The 22,239-nt window shown below is 31.7% G+C and overlaps 1 protein-coding gene across 10 annotated transcripts in view; it reads left to right on the forward strand.

The window, feature by feature from the left end:
- Window positions 1-2,548: 2,548 nt before the first annotated feature.
- The window catches only part of LOC144287924 (uncharacterized), a 398,850-nt gene continuing 379,159 nt past the window's right edge, over window positions 2,549-22,239 (forward strand). For all 10 annotated transcript variants that reach the window (XR_013355747.1, XR_013355748.1, XR_013355753.1 and 7 more), the window contains exons 1-2: window positions 2,549-3,259; window positions 11,765-11,810. The gene's annotated coding sequence lies outside the window, so the exon portion shown is untranslated. The remainder of the gene's footprint in view (window positions 3,260-11,764; window positions 11,811-22,239) is intronic.

Below are 22,239 nucleotides of genomic sequence, written 5' to 3' on the forward strand. Positions count from 1 at the left end.
AGATCAAGCCCTACCTTGGGCTACATGCTCAGTGAGGAGTCTGCTTCTCTTCCCTTCTCCCTCTGTCCCTCTCCCCTGGTCATGCTCTCTCTCAAATTAATAAATAAAAAAAGAACAGTAATGTAAACACTAAGAACTAATTATAATTCCATTTTATATTAGAAACTATAAGATTCAATTCAACAGCAAAAGGATTTGTATGGATTTCATTTTTTAGTCATTATTAAGATGAAAATAAATGAGCTATGTTTCCAATTTAGTAGACAGAGAAAAGAAAAATGAAGAGAGGGAGAGAGAATGTACCCATTTTACCATAAAGATAAGGATAGTTTGAAAGTAAAAACACAGGCAAAAATACTATGAAAACACTGAACATAAGAAAGCTAATGCAGCTTATATTAATAATAAATGAAATAAACTTGAACGCAATTTTGAGTGACACAATGGAACTCACGTAGGAACTCAACATAATCACAATATATGTAGACTTAGTAGAAGTGCTTTAAAACATATGAAGCAAAAATTGACAGAAATAAAAGAAAAATAGACAAATCATAAGCCTGAAGAAATATTCAGCTTGAAATTTTTAACAATTAGAAATGGCAGTATGTCCACTAGAGTAAAAGTGTGTGGACCCTGTGAGCCATGACATAGGAAGTTCTCACCCTCTCATAGACTTTATAGGTTCATGGGACAGATTGTGGAGTATTCTGAGAAAGCTGCTTCTAAGGTGCCAGCTAGCATAGGGCAAAAGCAGCCACTGCTAAAATTCTGCCCTGGCCAATCTTCCCTCTTTTCCTACAGAAAAACTGCTTTAATCTATAAAGCAAAGAGCAGAAGAACTGTGGCCTAAATTTCTTCATCTAAACCCACTGCATCCAGAAGAAAATAACAGGCATTACCAAAACCCTTGTCAGACCCATGATCTCATCCCATTCCCCATCACCTGCCTTGTATAGAAACAGGTAGAAAAAAGAAAACTTAAAGTAGATATTATATCTAAATGTAAACTGTAAAACTATTAGACTTCTAAAGGAAAACAGGATAAAATTTATGTGACATTGGGTTTGGCAATGAAGTTTTAGATATGACACCAGGACCACCCTATTGAGAAGAAAATCTTAGATTTGATCAAAACTGAAAATGTTTGCACTACAAAAGATACTGTTAAGAAAATGAAAGGCAAGCCATAGACTCAGAAAATATATATTTGCAAATCACATATCTTATAAAAGAATTGTGTCCAGAATATATAGATTTCCCAATTCCTAATTAGAAAATATGTACAATTTTGAGTGAAGTCCCAAACTAAATAAAGTCCCAGACTAAATAAAGCATCTATTCTATAAAATTAGAAAACAATCAATTCTAAATAATATATTGTTCATGCATGTACATACACATCCAATAACACACACACAAAATTGATTGGAATTAGTATTCCTATAAAAGAAATCCCAGATAAGAGAGAGTTCTTTGGTTCCTTATAAAAAAGAGTTCCCACAGCAAAAAGGTTCCATCTAGGAAGTGGAACACTTAATCTCCTGGCATCATAACCTTGGACTTCCCACTCTTCATAACTGTAAGAAAAAAATTTCTGTTGTCCATAAGCATCTAGTCTATGGTATTTCTGTACAGCAACAGAGACAAACTAAGACACCTATAAATAGAAAATAAATTTAAAATGATAAACTTCAAATAATAATGGATAAATTGTGGTATAGTTAAAAAACAGAATACTGTTTTCCATTAAAAAGAAAGAAATGTTCATGTAACAACACAAATGAATTTCACCAACACAATATAGGTGAGAAAAGAAAGCCCCAGAAAAATGTCTACTAGTATGTTTACTGTATTTATGGTGATATTTATTTAAAATTTAAAGAAAGTATATTATGGATATATAGTATGAACATATACAATAAATATAAAAAAGAAAGTAATGTAAATGATCTTTTAGAAACTAATGAGATTGGTTATCTTTTCTGAGATTGAAGATAGGGAAGAGAGTAATGGAACTGAGGGGGTATGTATAGATGACTCGATTTTACTGATGAAATATTTTATTCCTTAAACTAGGTAATGGGTGTGTAGGCATGTTACATCTTCCATAGGAAATAATTTGTTGTTAGTGGAAAGAGTATTTTTCTGAAATATGTCAGTGTATATGTATGAGGGAGAGGCAAAGAAAGAGACAAAGAGAGAGTTATTAAAAAATAAATATGTGTAATTCCATTTGGAACATGAAATTATTAAAAAAATAAAAATAAAAAATAAATAAAGAAAGAAATTATTAAGTACTCAAAATTAATATCAAAGAAAGAAAAAAAGTTAAGGCAATTAATGAGATAAAATATTACATATAGTTAGAGTACTTATTAAGGTAGCTCTGGTTTATCAGTTACCTCATTTTTATTTAATATTCAAATAGATTTATGTGGCAAGTATTTTAATTTCCATTTTATAGTTGCAGAATTAGAAATTAGCAAAATTAAGCAGTGTTCTTCTGGTCTACAATTCCTGAATTTTCCTATATTTTACTTTTCAGGTGTTATGGATCTATCTATCCATCCAATGTGGCTGTGGGCACATTGATTTTATGGCTGTGGAAATAATAGGGTTTAATTTCAACCATGAGTATATGAATGAGGAGAGAGATTAAGAAAGGACTTTGGATTTGCTGGTAAGATTTTGGTGACTTGTTAAGGCAACATTTTTATATAAAATTGAGGCTAAATTGTCCTGAAAAAAATTAGGCAACAGGTAAATATTACTCATTTATTTTCGTCTCCTAAATTTTGCATTTTTCCTAGTTTTCAAGATTTTGTGCAGAGAAGAATGCCATTAAGCCAAATATTATTTTCTTTATCTCTTCATAGGATGTTGAACTTGCTTAACTTTGGGAAAGCTAAAACTGCTGAATACAATGTTTCCAAGATATGTAAGGCGGCCCCCAAAGAGTTACATGTCTTTGTACGTTTTTGTAGCTGTTAACAAAGAAGGGCTCTCTTTCAGAAAACTGATTGGACTCTCTGTTGGACGCTATATAGATACCACTTTAAAGAATGCATTTGTTTATTATTAATCAGAAATTTTGTGGGTTTTCTTTTTCTCAGTGCCTTTAGCAGCAAAAAGTATCTAGGAGCTAAAATACAGCTACAGCTGGAGCTAACTTCCATTCATTCATCATTGTCACTTCATGAATTAGGAGCCAGTAGACCATTTCTCTTACTTTACTTCAGCTCCTTTTCAGAATGAGGTAAGGTTCATAATGCTCAGATATGATAGTTCTTCTAACCTATTATTTACACAGCAGTTTTGTTCTGTGTCACTCTATAAATTCTTGGGCTTTTCAAAAGGAAACTAAATTCTAGTTGGTGTTACTGTATAAATATGTGTATGCATGTTAATAGGACATTTGGCAATGACATTAGCTTACCACTTCAATATCATCACACAGCTGTGGCATTTTTATTGGGTGCATTTTAACTTCTCAAAAACCTTAAACAGCTCTCCTTTTCTCTCATTCAAATAATCATATTCAAAGTAAATCCTTTTTTAAAGAATGCTAAATGAAAAGATTCATATTTTTCATATGCCAAAGCTTGTTTAAAGAATGTTAATGGTAATGGATGAAATTATTATGTCCACTGAACTGCTAATAGTAAAATTGATCACATCATCGTAGAAGGGAAGTTTTTCCTTAAAATGGATTGTATTCCATCAATGTATTCTCTTTTAAGAGTTATAAGCATTAACATTTGGAATGACCATTACCCTTTAATTGGTATTGTGATTCTATCCAGTGTATCATTAGCCTTTGTAGACTATGTCATTAAAAATGGCAATCATCAATCATAAAAAAGTGACAATCATAATATTCAGTAAACTATAATACTATAACAAGTTGAAATCATTTTTCATCCTCCCAGAAGCCACTAATTAACCATGTGCTTAAATGTGCACATATGTAACCATGTGCAAAAGATAAAATGAAGTTTTGTTGCAAGCAAATATTTTTTACCTGTTTGACCTAAGTACAGTATACACCCAGATAATTTATAAAGTCACAAAACATAATCATAACTTAACCTTTGACAAGGTTTCTAAAGTACTCTGTATAAGAGAAAACCATGGCAGAAATAAAGTCTCCTAAAAATGTACTTCAGTAGCATGCAGACCTTTGGAATGTTTTAATACAAAATCTATGATAAGGTTGTGAGGTTATATAGGTAGATTTCCAAGATTATTCACTACATAAAAGTCAACTTTTCCAGTGTAAACAGGTGGGATCAGCATTGAAAGCAACTTGAAAATATTGTGGCATCAAAATACATAGGCATAGATATTTAGATACACACACTAGGATTTTAAATTTGAAAAATGGGTCATTATAACTCTAGTTATAGTGATGGTTATAATATAAGATATAGTTACAAACATGTTCAACCAAGAGATACAGAACCTACAAATATTTTTGTAGAATGATTTTCAGACTTAATTCAACAGAAGGATTCACAAGCCTAGTGTTGAATTAGAAATTGCGCATAATGCATATCATTTTCCATAAGTATTTAACATGTTTGATAAAAACATTTTTAAACAATGTATGTCTGTAGATTTTAAAAAATATAATAACTTTGGCTTAATATTATGGTTTGGTCTCTGAACTCAGTTATAAACCTAGAACAAGCATAACATTCTCTTAAAAAATGAGTTTGCTATGGATTTCATACTGTTGACATTGAAGGATACTTAGTAAACCAACTCATGGTTGAATAGCCTTTCTCTTCTAGTCACTCTTGTAGAAATCATATATTTTTATAAAAAAGATAAACCTTGAGCTATCAGGTTTGCAGACTTATTTAACACTCAGAAAAAGGACAGATTCTTCTCCCTTATCAAAGTTTTTCCAAAATAAAATAACTCATTCCTGCCTAGCTATCTCAAGATAGTGAATGATCTACAGATAATTCCATCAAAGATTATTATTGTTGTATTTCATAATAAAATTAAAAATAAAAGTACTATTTGGCTCGATTCAAATAAGAAAAATTTCATAGAATTCTGTTTATTTAGCAGACAGAATTTATGTCATAAAACATTATATTGAAAAAGCTTTGGGAGACTTAAGCACTGGAAAGTAAAGTATTTGGATACTTTTGGATCCAAATTACAGATGAATTGACATATTTGCAATAAAATGTATCTAGACGTAAAATTACAGGGTATTGTTGTTGTTGTTGTTGTTGTTTGGGTATTATTTTTTTGTTTTTTGTTTTTACCATACAGGTCCCTTAGAGATATCTGTATCCTTCTGATAATTCCAACATGAGGATACTGAGACCAAAAGATATTTAAAAGTCATCCAATTGTATATGGATAGTTATTGTACAATAAGAAACAAAACCCAGATAGTGAGATACTTGAATGATCTAGTGCTCTTTCCACCTAATAGGGCTCTCTAATCACTTATAAAAAGTAAACATACTATTTTTCCTTTTTAGCAATGATTATCTGCTAAATGCAGATACTGTTCAACAAATGCAAATACTGATTTTATTTACTAGTTCTATTCACTTATGCAAAAAAGGCATGCTTTTACTTCTACTCTATAAAGATCTGACCTAGATGATATAAGGTAAATGAAAATGAATGAGTATGGAAGTAATTGTAATTTTGTGGAAAGAAAAAGTCATTTAAAATTTTTCTTATGTCAAAATAAAATATGCATGATCATAATAGAAGACAAAATATAAGAGGATTCAGAGGGATGAAGTAATACCTCTACTTGAAATATCATTAAAATTTTAATCAAGAAAGAGACCACTTTTGTTGGCCCTTAAATATTGATAGAATTTAGCATGAAAAAATATTTCTGCATTTTTTAAACCAGTTTGTTATTTTACCAAAGAAAAGCAAGAGTTTTTGACGCTGAAGAAAGTCTCAAGAACATTCTGAGTATTTTGTAATTATTGATGAAAATATAAAACAATTGCCCATACTATTTACTTGGAAAGGTAGGACTATTTATGTTTGTTATCAGAATCTTCTCTGAGCTCTTGCAAAGTTGTACAATTAAATTCTAGCATTTTTGTCAGCCATCTGACATTGGATACCATATAATCTCTGTTCAAAAGTTACTTGTATGAGGCCTTTCTTTTGTTGAAGTAACTTTCTCTCTTCTTTGTTAAGATTTTATCATGAAAAAGAATTTTGTCAAATGCTCTTACTGTATCTATTGAGATATCATGTGATTTTTATTCTTCATTCTGTTAATGTGGTATATAATACTGATTGATTTTCATATGTTGAACCATCCTTGCATCCAAGATTAGTTCCACTGGGTCATGGTGTATGAATGATCATTTTAATGTCCTGTTGAATTTGGTTTGCTAAGAATTTTATTGAGGATTTTTCCATCTATATTTATCAGGAATATTGGCCTATAGTTTTCTTTGGTGTATTTTTCTGGTTTTTGTATCAGGGCAATACTGGCCTCATAAAATGAGCTTCAAAGTGTTCTCTTCTCTTTGATATTTTGGAATAGTTAAAGGAAATGTGGTATATACATATAATGGAAGATTATTCAGCCTCTAAAAAGAAGGAAATCCTGCAATATGCAACAAGTTGGATGAAACTTGAAAACATTGTGTTAGGTGAAATTAGCCAGTTACAGAACAAACATTGCATGATTCCACTTATAAGAGATATTTAAAATAGTCAAACTTGGGCAGCCCGGGTGGCTCAGCGGTTTAGCGCCACCTTCAGCCCAGGGCCTGATCCTGGAGATCCAGGATCGAGTCCCACATCAGGCTCCCTGCATGGAGCCTGCTTCTCCCTCTACCTGTGTCTCTGCCTCTCTCTGTCTCTGTGTGTGTGTGTGTGTGTGTGTGTGTGTGTGTCTCATGAATAAATAAAATCTTTAAAAAATAAAATAAAACAAAATAGTCAAACTCATAGAAGCAAAAAATAGAATATTGATTGCTAGGGCTGATATGGCAGAGGTAAATCGGGAGTTGCTAATCAACATTTCAGTATTTCAGTTATGCAGGATTAATAAGTTCTAGAGGGCTGATGTACAACAGCACGTTTATTGATAACAGTACAGTAATGAACACTTAAAAAACTTTGTTAAGAGGGTAAATCTAGTGTTTTACCACAATAACAAAAAATTTATTTGGACCACTTTGGAAAGCCTAAAATTATATATATATATGAATTTTGTATATATTCTTATATATATTTATTGTATATTCATTTATATTCTAATATATAATTTTTACATATTCTAATATTCTAGTATTATCCATTTACATTCATTTTTATTTGATTCTATTCTAATTTAGGTGTGTATATACATTTTATATTCACAATTACTGAAGTACAAATTGGTCAACATCTTTTTGAAAAAGAACATCTCTAATTAGTGTTTGAGCTGCAAAGCATTCATTAAATGAGAACCACATTGCTCTTGTCATCTACAGAACACAAAGAAGTTTCCATACTTTGTAGATTTTACCATAGTTCAATATTCATGCTGAGTTTGTGTTCACTGACAGGATTATGCAGGGAAAGCATAATGTACATGTAGTGGAAAACAGGTTGGAAAGACTCTCAACTCCATAATGAGAAAATCAATAGCAAAGGTATTCAGCAATATGCAAGAAATGTTTGAAAACATAAAACTATTTTCAGTCAGTTAGTCTACCTTGGAGATTCTACCAAAGAATAATTCTGCATAAGGAAAATAATGTGTATACTTAAAAGTGTTATCAAAGTATTGTTTTATGCATTACCAAACATGGAAAACTATGTAAGTGAATAAAAAATGAAAGATTTCAAAACATACAGATATTAACTCAGAATAATATTACTGAAGTAAGAATAAAAATTTTCACTTAGCTGGAAATACTTTTAAAAGGGATAGTTTGAAAGAAGGCCAGCAACAGGTGTAAATGGACTGAACTAGGCAAACCAAAATGATACGGTTACCCTAAACATTAAGGACCTTTTAAAATGATGTTAAAAAATAATAATTGGCTTAGGAAACTATTTGTGTTGTAATATTAACTCTAAATAGTAAATTCAGAATGATCATTTACATAAAATATATATATATATTAAATGGCCTTCAGTTATCATAGATATATCTTTATAGTAGAGATATGAATGACTGTATTTCCTTTTCTAATTTTACACGTTTTACAAGTTTTATAAAAAGTTAATGTGTATTGACTTTATTAAAAACACATAGTGAAATTATAGCTTGATTTAAAGTCTAAACAAGACTTGCATAGGTAGAAAATTAGTGTGACTTGTTCAGAATTCTCATAGAGATAAAATAAATAGCTAAGTTATAGAGGAAATAGGAATTATCATAAAGAATATATATACTCTGTCTTTTTCCACGTTATGTAATTCAGAAATATCCTAAATATTTAATGGCTTAGCTCACCAAAGAGCTGACTTAAAGTTGCATTTCAGAACCGTTAGAAAAAATAGCAATTATTCCACAAGTGACCCACAAATAGTAAAACAAATTACAGTTTTTTTGATCTTTATTTTTGTTTAAAGACTTCATTTATTTATTTGAGAAAGAGAGAGAACATAAACGAGGGGTGGGGTTGGGGGGCTAGAAGGAGAGGGAGAGGCAGACTTTCTGCTCAGCCAGAGCCAGATATGCTAAGCTCATGATCTGAAGGCAGACGCTTAATAGAGAGAGCCACCCCGGAGCCCCTAGATTATAGTTTTATTCCAAGATTTAACAGTTTCTAGAGAATGTCTGGAAATATACTACACTTATTCCATTTGGGACTGTAATTTTATTACTCCACTACATTGTTCAGTTGCATGCCATCCTTTAATGATAGCTCACTAATAATTACATATTATAAATAATAAATTGATTTGGGGAAAAATCACATTTTCTTAGACTATAGTCTGTATAAGTGAATGGGAGGGTCGGCTAATTCAGTTATACAAAATATTACCTGCCATAAAGAAACCTACCAGCAACAAAGTGGATAAAGCAAATATCTCAAAAAGAGGAAATATGCCACCTAATTTTTAATGTGTGTAGCTGCAGTCTTTTATAGGTTTAGAATATTTTACTTCACTCACATTAGAACAAACATAAAAATTATTTTTAAAATGTTTATTTTTTTTAAAGATTTTATTTATTTATTCATGAGAGACACAGAGAGAGAGAAGCAGAGATACAGGCAGAGGGAGAAGCAGGCTCCATGCAGGGAGCCTGATGCGGGACTCGATCCCAGGTCTCCAGGATCATGCCCTGGGCCAAAGGCAGGCGCTAAACGGTTGAGCCACCCAATAATCCCCTTAAATAATTTTTAAAGGACAAAGAACTTCTCAATAACAATACAAATGCTTAAACATTTACATGATAACGCTCATATCTAGATTCAACTGTTAACACTTATGGGGCCTAATTAACTTTGAGATCAGATTAATTCACAATATTAAAAAAAAAAAAACTTGATCAGGGTTTCAGAGGTTGTATTTCTAGAAAGTCAAGAGTTACAGTTACTTATTTCCATGATTTTTTGAAATAATAACAACTGGCGTCAAAATTGAACCTGTGTCCAAAGCAAACTTTAGGAATATTTCCCTACCCTACTACAGTTAGCAAGCATGAGAAGAAATGATTACAAAATCTCCAGAAAGACAAAAGAATATAACTAATACTCATTGGATACTTACTATGTCAGACATTGTGATGAATGGTTTCATTCATCATAATCCTTTCTGTAATCGTCAGAGTAAGTATACCTCTAAAATGCACTCCTAATCAGAGTCCTGAGGCAATTCCACAGTTGTTCAAATACAAACTTGGTAATATTTTTACCCATTTCTTACTTAAAAAAAAATGTATGTATTTGAGAGAGGAGAGCATAAGCAGGGGGAGTGGCAAAGGGAGAAGGAGAAGCAGGCTCCCCGCTGAGCAGGGAGCCTAAGGTGGCTGGATCCTAGGACCTTGGCATCTCTACCTGAGCCGAACACAGATGTTTAATCAACTGCAGCCACCCAATTGCCCCTACCACATTACTTTCTTAGAAGTTTTGTTATTGTTGCAGTTCCCAACATAGATTGGATTTTCTATTTTCATCTAATGAACTCCTCTCTATATACTTTAGAAAATATTTAGTCAAGAAATAACACTTACACTTATCTCTATTATTTATGCAATTTAAACATCCCCAGGAGCTATTAGATAATTAGTTCCTTTAAAATTATTCTACTAAATAAAACTAAATAAATTGAAAGAGGAAACAATCCTCTGGACACAATATTGATTCTAGCACTTGTGACCTCCATTCTATTATAAAGCAGATTGTGTATATTATATCATTTACAGTTAATCTTCTCATTTGTATTGAGCTACTTTACAACTTTATTCCAAATATGCCACCTTGTTACTTGATTAAAATAAACAAGAAGCTTGATATATCCTTTTTATACTAATTTCTTACATACATTTCAGTAATACAGAACACGCTTATCAAAAAGAAAACACAGCTAATTTTTCACACGGGTTTTTTGTTTTTTTTTTCCCCCGTAGCTTGAAAACCATGGTACTTGTTACTTTGTAATGAATTCACTTGCTTCTCTTGGATTTCTTTTCCTCTGCAACAGTACAATGAGTCTTTATCTATTGCTCCAGACAGACATCTTCCCAAATCACCTAGAGATGTGAGTGATAACCCTATCACTTACTAGACAGAAACATCAAAATTCTGGCCACCATTCACCAAGATAGCTTTTTTCTTATCTGAAGCTATCCATTTATAATGTGTAAGGACAGAGCCTGCTTTCAGTAATGCAGCTGGTTATAACAACTAAGAATAGCACAAGCTTCCTTCCAGATGATACAGAGTAACTCACCTTCATCAAAATCAACTAGCACTGGATGCTTGACTCCTGAAGGACAATTGGAAAAAGTGTATGTTGAGTATAAATAGCACAGAAAGACTGAGTCAAGTAACTAATCAAAATATATTTTGTAACCAGATATCTAACTAGGTATGGTTTGGCATCTATAAACAGTTTAACCAGTTCATAATCATATTATTTAGTAATCCGAGTAATTTTGCAGTTTTCATTACTTGACCAAAATCAATAGAAATAAGTTTATAAAATTAAGCAAGAATTTGAATATGTTTGAGTGAAACTGAAATTTTAATGCACTCATGGTATTTCTGTCAGATAACACGTCTCTCAAAATTGGATCTTTCTTTTTGACATTACCTAGTGTCATATAAGCAGTTATGAGATCCTTTACAATATAAATTGATCCTAAAAAAGCCATCATGATACAAAATATACTTTGATGATTAAGATGAAAGAGTTTATTCTCTTAGCATTTATTTATATTATTTAATATAAAATGATTATCCTAAATAGAATATTTAAAAATCTGTAAAAATTGATATATTTTCTTTTCTCAAATATTTGTCTCTCTCACATATTTAGATATATAAAATAAACACACAGAACATTTTACTCTCAAAAACAAAGAGCAACAATCACAACAAAAATGAAATCTATACTTCTTTAGTCTTTACATCATTATTTCACCCATGAGTGTTACAAATCAAGCAAAACTGAATGATCCATGAACAAATGAACAGCATCAGTGAAGTAATAATACACACATACTAACTAGCAGACTTTATTTTGAGTTCCATTTGCAACATCTGTTTTATGTCTTTTGTGTATTTATGGTATAAATTTTCTCTTTCAGCTTTCTATCTCTAAAGTGGCAATGATCACTCACTTCAATTAAAATGGTAAGTAAATCATAAGACATATAGCTATATAATCATTTAACACATAACACGGAGAATAAATGTTTCTCAGAAAGTCTTTTTTGACATTAAGAAATTATTCTGTAAAGTATTAAAAAGTCATGCATAGTAAAACAATGCTTAGGCAGAAGTTGCAAGAAATCATTGGCATTTGATATTTTGATTTTTTTTAGATATATTAATGAGTTTCACTAACAACTCAATAGTACAATGTGTAACAGAAAAAATAACTAACGATTGGCTTGTTCAGGGATAATTTTTTTTTTTTTTTTGCTTATATTATTTATACCATGCTACACATGTCTTGGAAGTAAGACATGAGGATAGCTCTCTTCTTGTTCATCATTTAGTGTCTGTTCCCTTTTTTTTTTTTAAGATTTTATTTATTTATTCATGAGAGACACAGAGAGAGAGGCAGAGACACAGGCAGAGTGAGAAGCAAACTCCCTGCAGGGAGCCCCATGTGGGACTTGATCCCAGGACCTCAGGGATCATGATTTGAGCTAACAGCAGACACTCAACCACTGGGCCACCCAGGCATCCCAGAGTCTGTCCTCTTTAAGGGCATATTTTATATTAAATATATCTTGTAAAAGACAATGGCAACTATATCATTTCTTTTTCTTTTTAGTTTCTAAGAAAGTTGAGGAATGTTTTTAAATACATATATGTCTCAGGGGAAAATTATTGCCTATGTCTGGGCCTTCTCATTTCCTTTAAACAGTGCAGAAGGACATTATCTCCTTGCCAAAAATCTGGAAGCTAGCTTTTATTTTCAGCTCTAATGGTCTCATCTGGATCCTCATCCCAGGAGCATTAGCCAATAGAGACCCCATGCTGTGATTCATGCTGTTTAATGCCAAGTTGATGGGTAATAAAGTTATCATAATCCATAATTTAATTATAGATGATAGTCTCTGCTCTGATTGTAACAGTGAGACTGTGGCTTCATTTACACTTCTGGGACACTTCACAAATGATTTGGGCTGATCTTTGATACAGGGTCAAGGGTGGAGAAATTTTTCATATAATTGCATTTTATCCTACTTGAAAGAACATTCCACATTCAAATTGGATTTATTTTTGAGTTGACATATGTCTACTTTCTATGGTAAGTGTAAATTTTAATAAGGATTTGTGTAGGTGTTTCCTCTTTGCCACAGATATTTAGGTTGGACTTACCATCTCATTTGAATGTTAAAATTTCTTCTTTCCTTGTTACTGCTACCAGCCTCCAAAACAGAAACAAAATATATTGTTTTTGTAGGGAAATTAGAAGAAATGCAAATTTGGAAATTGATTTTATTTTCCCAGATTGTTCTGTTCTCATTCAAATTTCATGTCAATTCATGAATTTACTGAGGATGTTCACTTAGCTAGGCGTAGTACCCTCCTCCTTTCTTATCTTCAAATGGTATGCAGTTCCTCTCCATGAAGCCTTTCCTGTAAGAAACTATGGTAAACACTAAGTTTACATGCAGCCTGTATCAGTACTCACTAACTATGTGACTAACACATTCACTAGGCTTTTCTGAGTCTCTTTAAATTCTCATGATGGCAATAAGCTTCTCTCAAGGGGATATGATAAGTAAGCAAAATAATAGACATATCTAACAGCCTCGCAGAATGACTTCCCAAAATACTTTGGCATATATGGATTCAAAAATGAAGTAGCTAGGTGGTGGTTTTAATTAATTTTTTATGTGAGTATGTGTATGGGGTGGTTTTAAACTGTACATTAAAAAATAATATAAACTGTACATTATAATAGAAATCATGTAAGAAAAATGCTTTGTATTATACATACTTTGTATTCTTATTTTCAGAGCTAAGATAAGCTTTATCAGAAATCCCTTGGATGCTGCAATTATATTTAGAAAAGAAAACTGGTTGACTATGAGAAGCATTAAACTATAGGGAATATGATTTCCTTCCAGTATTTCCTTCCTCATAAATGAATAAAAGATTCAGGTATTTTGTGATCTCATATATCAATGTTGAACACATAATCACAGAATTGATGAAAGTTGGATGTAAAATCTTTTGACTAGATTGCACTAGACAATAATACATAAGCCTACAGTAGTACTATCATGGTATAGAGGAATATTTATAAGAAAAGAAAGTTATGTATTTCAACACAGAGTACTTTATATAGAAAAAACATGGGTCACTCCACATTAATAAATACAAAAAAGAAATCAAGTATTCCCCTTGATAATTCCAAAGCCAAAAGCAAACTGTTTTCTCTTTAATTGGCATACATATATTCCTTATATTACTTGTATTAGTTAATTCAAGTTAAAGGAATTACAGACACATGTCACATTCTTACAAAAGGCCAACACTATTATAGTTATACATGAATCTTCATTTCTATGGCTACACATTTTAAATTATCACACTAAAATTTTATGTAAGTACAAGCATGTTCTCTTTTAATTTACATTTAAAGATCACTTTAGCATGCCTAAGGCATGTTCAAAGAAGAATAGGAGAAAATAAAATGGAAATAAAGAAAATGGAATTCACAAAAGGAGAGAAAATTAATGTGATTCCCCTTCTTTTGATTTTAAATTATTGGCTTTGAGGTATTGTTATGGAACAATATTAATTGAGTTTGAAAAGAAAGAGGACCCAGAAGGAATCTGGAGGGAATCTTAAATACTTCCTTACCTTGAGTATTCCTAATTTGTATCTGAACATAAAATTTCCTGCTCTAGTATTACTCCTGGCTACACTGTATTACCTAAAACAGATCGTGCACACATCATTAAAATGAAGTCAAGGGACACCTAGGTTGGCTTAGAGGTTGAGCATCTGCCTTTGGCTCAGGTGATAATCCCCGGGTCCTGGGATTGAGTCCCACATGGGGTTCCCCGTAGGGAGCCTGCTTATCCCTCTGCCTATGTCTCTGTGTGTCTCTCACAAATAAATAAATAAAATTCTTACTAAATAAATAAATGAATAAATAAAGGTCAAAATTTGGTTAACTGTATTTAAATTTTAGATATGGTTTATGGTAAATGTTCATAGATACTCTAAAGCCAATATTTGGTTTCATGAATGTTCTTTTGCATTAAAATATTTAAACAACTTTTGGAGAAGTTCCCAGAACTTGCCTATCACAATAATTATAAATTAAATTAATTTACTAGTTTTTTTTTTCATATTCCATTGAGGTCTATATAATATGTAACTCAAATAATTTTTAATATTCAAGATATATATCTTAAAGGAATGTGATTTATATATGCAAATATTCTATTTGAATTTAAAATCCCATATTCAAAATATAAAGTCTGTCGAAATATTGCTAAAATAACCTTAGGGGAATATTAAGTAAATTGATATTTAGTTCACCTTTCTAGGTACATCATAAAAATATTGATTAGTTCACTTATAATCTGGAGAAAAATTCCATAAACTATGGTGAGGTTTATAAGAATATTAATAATGAATTAATTAATATTAGAATATCAATCAATAGGTGGATACATATATAAATAGAACTTTCCATAAAAAACTCTAGAAAAAAATTTAGTAACTTTCATTTTTCAATTAGTTTTACATGCAAGTCCAGAGTAGTTTTAACACATAATCAACCGTTTTGTTTAAGAATCATTCACTTTTTTTTTAAAAGATTTTATTTATTTATTCATGAGAGACCCAGAGAGAGAGAGATGCAGAGACACAGGCAGAAAGAGAAGCAGGCTCCATGCAGGAAGCCTGATGTGGGATTTGATCCTGGGACTCCAGGATCATGCCTTGGGCTGAAGGCAGACACTCAACTGCTGAGCCATCCAGGCATCCCTCATTCACATTTTTAAAAACCTAAGCTGTAGACATGTCTGAGACACACATGTCTGAGACACACAGAATTTATAATATTTCTTAATATCTAACTTCCTCTAAGTGTTTGGGAAAATGAATAGATAATTTTATATAACAAGTGTTGGACATTGATTATAAAAAAAACTTAAAGGCTAAGAAAAAATATTTTATAAGGATATACCAAAAAAGATAATAGAACAAATTACCAACATGAAACTAAAAATAATTTTTGTAGTACTAAATCAAGAATATCAAGTATAAAATTTCAAAATTTTCACTTGTTTTGCTTTTCTGACATCTGAAATATTTTCATATTTTCCAATGTATCTCTCTGGTTTTCTCTTTTTTAAAAAAATTTAGGCACATGTAAAGCTTTTTCCAGTTTTAATGAAATAGATCATTTTCTTCCAAAAAAAATAAATAAAGCTGTCAGCCAATTGTTAAAATATTGAAAATTCAAAGATGTATAGAATACTGATTACTGCTTGTGACACAATTATAGCAAAACCCCCCAATGTTATACATATTAAAATCTACTCATTCTCTCTGTAAATAAGGAGACCAAACTCTACTCACTGTTTCCATTCTTGCATGATGTTCTCTTCTCCTTAAATATAATTATATTCTGAACTGCATATACTATAAGCTATGAGCTAAATTATAGTGATAATCATCAACATAAAGGTTTAAGTGAGGAAAAATAAATCAATATATATAAACAGACATAATTTGGAAAGAAACAAAGGAAACATGAGAAGCTCCTTCAATATTCATTTTGTTAGTTGGTCACAAGGCCTATTTGGTACTTATAGCTACCTTTCGCAACCATTTATTTGGGTCCTTTTACCCTTGGGAGGACCTAAGTAGCTGGAATTTGTTCCCTTCTGTTTCCAAAGTATCTGAAATCTTAGTGGACTTGCCTGTGTGGGGTTTCTGTAATCTTCCTTTAACACCATCCAATTAATAGAGCAGTACTAGAGAGGACTGGGGAATTCCCTGGATCTTGCACATAACCTCCATGACGCATTATATAATAGAAATTCTAATATTTATTCATATTATCTCAATTACTATGACCAACAAGTTACTTTTTCTCCAGTAGAATAAGGAATTTTATCCAAAAGGTTGGTGGCTGCCTCAATTTTCAGTTCCATAAGGTTAAACTTTTAAACTAGGTCGCCAAGTGGAGACATTTTTCCATTGGGTTTAGGTCCTGAAAACCAGCACATTCCTTGGTGAAGATAACAAAGACAAAACTTTGTTATTGAGCCAGGTGCATTCCCAAATTTTCTTTGATTCCCTTAGCCAGATACTCTGGCAATGGGAAGAAACAGAAGTATATGTGCGTTGCTGGTTCAAAGCACAATACTATATTCTGTAAGAAAGCATCTAAAACTTTAAGGTTAGGGAGGCCTGGGTGGCTCAGTGGTTTAGCGCTTGCCTTTGGCCTAGGGCGTGATCCTGGAATCCCAGGATGGAGTCCCAAATCAGGCTTCTGCCATGGAGCCTGCTTCTCCCTCTGCCTTTGTCTCTGCTTCTGTGTGTGAGTGTGTGTGTGTGTGTGTGTGTGTGTGATGAATAAATAAATGAAATCTTAAAAAAAAATAATAAAACTTTAAGGTTATATGCCAACAGCTGGCTCTTTAACTGAATCTTCAAAAAGCTACCCACAAGCAGTAAATCCAATTGTTTCTGAGTAATATGGAGCATGATAAACCCAGTCTGTGTTAGTGTATATTGCATTACTTTGTTTGCTGCAGAATTAGAAACAATATTATATGGAATACCAAGAAGATGAATGCAGTATAAGGTAAGTCAAAGAATGATGGGAAAGAACATGGCTTATTGAGAAGATAAATGTTTCTAGAATTTGTATCTCTAATACTAAGGGAAAACCATTGCCTTTAATTTATGATTTGTGGCAAATTTATACCCTGCAGACTAATATCTACCAGAGACAAAGGAGAGTCCCCTGCTATTAACCAGTTGGGAACTCAAGTTTGGGCCACAGCATGGCTCTGAGAAATTTCTGTTGTTGCAACTATGCATCATCCTTGGCCCATGGTTCATCAGCCACTTGGGTCACCAGCCTATTGAGGTAGCAACAAGTACGGCTGAGGAAAGAGGCTGACTGCACCGTCTACTGGTGGTCACAGTGTCCACCTGATTCCTGAGAACCTTTTTAGTGTGTACACTGTGGTAGCATTCATAGCAATACATGTTATCAAACTGTGTTTGTTCTGAGAAGCCCATTCCCATAACTTTGTGTAGCTGTACTCATTACAGTCTTTCAGTTTTGCTTCTACCAAGTCTCTGACCATATAGTGAGTCAATTTATGTATAGAATAATTGTGTCTTTACATAGATATATTTATTTACAGTATTAGTGTATTTATTATCTTTAGACAGTTTGCACTGAAAGATTTGAAATTTCATTATCCACCTTCTTTTATTTCCGTCAGCTTTATTTTCTTTTAAATTAATTTTCTTATTAATTTTTCATGTTTTACTTAATAGAACTCAGAACAATTACTTTAAGTTTATTCAAATTACAAGTCATTATATAAACCTTTCATGATTACTGTTACAGGAAATTTTATCCAATTTAGAATTATTATGTACTCTCTCTTGCTTTTAGCAGTTTTTTTTAATATTGCTCATCTATGTACTAGTTTTCCTACTACCTTAAGAACTAATGAACAAATAATAATTTCCATGTGTTTGTACCTCTTATTGTTTATTTAAACAACATTTAAATTCTCTATTTCATAAGTTCCGATCTTCAGTTATCTGAAAGGGAAAAAAGGAGCTTGGTGACATGCTTTATCTCTGGGTACTTCCTGCATCAATAAACAGTTTCCAGTAAGAGTCATGAGAAACATGCTGTCCCTTTGACAGATACCACTCCAGTTGCAACTTGTTCTATGGTTTAGGGATAAGCAAGCAGGACACTTAGATAAATTAACTGTTAGCAGACATCTGGCTATATATTTGGTTAGCACAGTCATATTTTTTCATGTATTTTTAACTTGATTTTTTACTGTTTTTACACACTTGAAATGAGCATCCGGGAGATTTCAGATCATGTTTTCTACCATCTATATTCAAATTTACACCGTGTCACTTTTGGTCATGGAGCATTGTTTCCTATCATTCAGTTGAGTATATGGAACTATAATGAAGTCTGATAGAGAAAACAAAGTAGAAAGATTTTGAAAAACCATTTCTCCAGATTCATTACAAAAACCATTTCTCAATTCATTACATATTATAGCTGCCATTTCCCATTTTTTCCCATGAAAACAATCCTCATTTGTCTAAATTGGAAGACATTAGTTTTATGCTTTACTTTTTTTCTTTTCTTTTACTCTTGTCTTACTTTCCATGATAATGTATTATTCTCTTAAGAAATAGAGTAGTGTTTGGAGACAAATGTTTGCTTTCAACTTAATTGAAATTTATTTCTGGGAGATAACCCTCAAAACTGTGGCAGAATTAAAGCTCTTAGAACAATTAAATCTGAAGTAGGTTTGATGACATTTTAAAAATGAGATGTTTAATGTTTTTTTTTTTTATTAAACTTTCTTTGGAAACAGTTTTAATGAATCACCATAGTTAAATATATCAAATACCTAATATTGACTGTTTTACTTTATAAATAAAATTTCTTTTTTGCATGGAGAATTCCTGTTCATCAAGTGGAGTAAATAAAATTAATTGAAAATAAATTATTCAGCAGGAAAACAAAAGAGCATTTTATTAAAATTAACAAAGTTTTACTTAGGAATATATTTTTTATTATTTCTAGAATGATAGTAAGAATTGTTTTTAGTCTCTCAAAAATAAAAAATAAACAAGTTTATTAATTTAGACCCTTTTGACCTCCTTAGTTCCATCACTATATTATTCTGTAATTTCAAACTTTAAGAACCTGCATTTTATGTATCTATTGTTCAGTTATTTTTTTAAATAATAGTTTCAGACTGATGATTCAAGAGTTAATAAAAAATATTCCTAATAGTCCTTTTGTAGAAGCTAATGAATATGTGTAAATGCTTTATTAGAAGTAAATGGTATTTTTTTCTTATAAATATATTCTACATAAAAGATACTTGGAGAGCCTTAGGATTAAAGACTAAAATTTATAGCTTCTCTGATTAAATATAAACGGAGGAAGTGTTCAATACTTGAAATTTATTGTTCTATAATGAAATTATAATTCATTTAAAACATTTAGGTGGACTTTGAATCATTAGAATATACAATTTCTAACCTGTTTCAAACTTCTAATATTCACCTACACTATATAAGTTCTCAGGAAATTAAAGCAAGACACTACAAGTGTTATATGGGGCAGTTAATCAAATTCACTGAATTACTGGAGCCAAAGGAGAAGGGAGCCTCCAGTAGCCTAAAATACATTTAGAATTTTTCTAGAGAAGCTTTTATTTCATTGATTTACATTTCATGCAAGACATTTTCGGGTTTGATTTGGCCCTAAGAAAATGAATTCCAAATGGTAAAAAAAAAAAAATAGTTTAAGTAAAATAATGTAACTGTCTTATGAGTAGTAATTCAAAATTAAAACTCAATTTATAGTATTGCAAATGATACAGATCTATTCATTCCAAATATTTTTGTCTTTACACATGTGTTTATAAGGGTTAAATGCCAGCTTTCATTGAACCTTACCCTCAATAAAAAAAAAAAATTAAGTGGCCTTCAATATGTCAAAACAAGACAAGATAAATTTCTGCACTCTGTTTTATCGTTAGACATTTCCATGTACTTCCTCATGTATTATATCCTAAAATGATACAAAGATAAGTAAGATATCATTTAATCAAATTAAAGTTGCAGTAAAATAGATTATGAGGGGCAGCCCCCGTGGCGCAGCGGATTAGCGCAGCCTGCAGCCCGGGGTGTGATCCTGGAGACCCGGGGTCGAGTCCCACGTCGGGCTCCCTGCATGGAGCCTGCTTCTCCCCCTGTCTGTGTCTCTGCCTCACTCTCGCTCTCTCTGAATAAATAAATAAATTTAAAAATAAATAAATAAATACATAAATAAATAAATAAATAAATAAAATTGATTATGAGAGGAATAACCAAATCATTCCGTGGTAGCATTCAAACACTGTCAAAAATTTTAAAATGCACTTGCTTATTCAGGAGTTAAAGAACTGGAAGATCAGAGATGTTTGGAAGTAACTAATCAAAGTTTCTTGAGAAGGTAACAGGTGAAATAAAAATGGAAGGTATGGACAAAATGTTAACAGAGAAGAGGAGCCATTAACACAGAAGGAATGTTAGAAGGGGGAGCACAGTGGGTATTGGATGAATCTAGGTATATGAAGGAAATATCACATGATACTTGCACAATACAAATTGGAGATGAATTTAAGTTTACTTGTATTTACAAATAGAGAAGCGATGTACAAACACTACCACAGAAAGATTATATTGGCAGCTATGTCTAAGATGAATGAGCATAATGGAAATTACTTTTCAGCAGTTTTCAGTAAGGTAGAGATAATTAAGACCTGAGATGATTTGTGGCCTTAGAAATAATGGAGCAGATGAGACTTAAAGGAGGAACTATACATAACTGGGCAATAGGTTGTGGAATGAGAGTAAAAAAGAATAAAAGTGGTTAATCCCAGCACAAGTGACTCTACGTTGTAATTGTCATTAAATTTAATTTCCAATGGCATTTGCTCCCTGTGTATTAGAGATATTTGGAGGGAAAACATATATATGATAATATCTAATATATTAATATTAACATAACAATATCAAATATATTACATAATAATTATATATAATATAATAGTACAATGTATCTTTAGATTATGTATATAAAATGCTACCTGCAGGCTGGAAACCCAGGGAAGTTGATGGTATAGTTCTGAAAATCCCAATGCCTTTGGTGTAAGTCCCAGTTTCAAGACAGAAGATTGATGGCTCAGCTCACACAATCAGAGAGAGAGAGCAAATTCTCTTTCTCCACTTTTTCACTTTGTTCAGAACTGGAACAGATTGAGGCCCACTCATACTGAGAGAGCAGTCTTTTTTACTTAATATACCAATGTAAATGCTAATCTTACCCAGAAACACCCTCTAACAAACACACCCAGAAATAACTTTTAATCAAATATCTAGGCACTTCACTATTCACACTAGAAAGGTATTGCCTAGTTTTCAAATATATCTAGGTATATTTTGAAATTATTATTTGTTTTAGTTCCACTGTGATCAGGGATCTTATTTTATATAATTTAAGTCCCTTAGTAATTTGTTGAAATGTTAGTCTATGATTCAGTATATCGTCAATTTTGGTAATTTTTAGGTGCATTTGAGAACAATGTGTTCTCCAGTTGTTAGATGCGTTATTCTATATGTGTCAATTAGCGTTGAGCTTGTAAATTATGTTGGTCAATCTTCTGTCTATAATAATTTTAGGTCTACTTACTCTATGAGGTCCTTAGAGAAGTACTGAAAATGTTTCACAATGGTTGTGGAATTGTCTATTCAAGCTTTCAGAAATGGCTATTTTTACCTGATATATTTTAAAAGCATG

This window comes from Canis aureus, chromosome 17, assembly GCF_053574225.1.
Source record: "Canis aureus isolate CA01 chromosome 17, VMU_Caureus_v.1.0, whole genome shotgun sequence".
Lineage (NCBI taxonomy): Eukaryota > Metazoa > Chordata > Mammalia > Carnivora > Canidae > Canis > Canis aureus.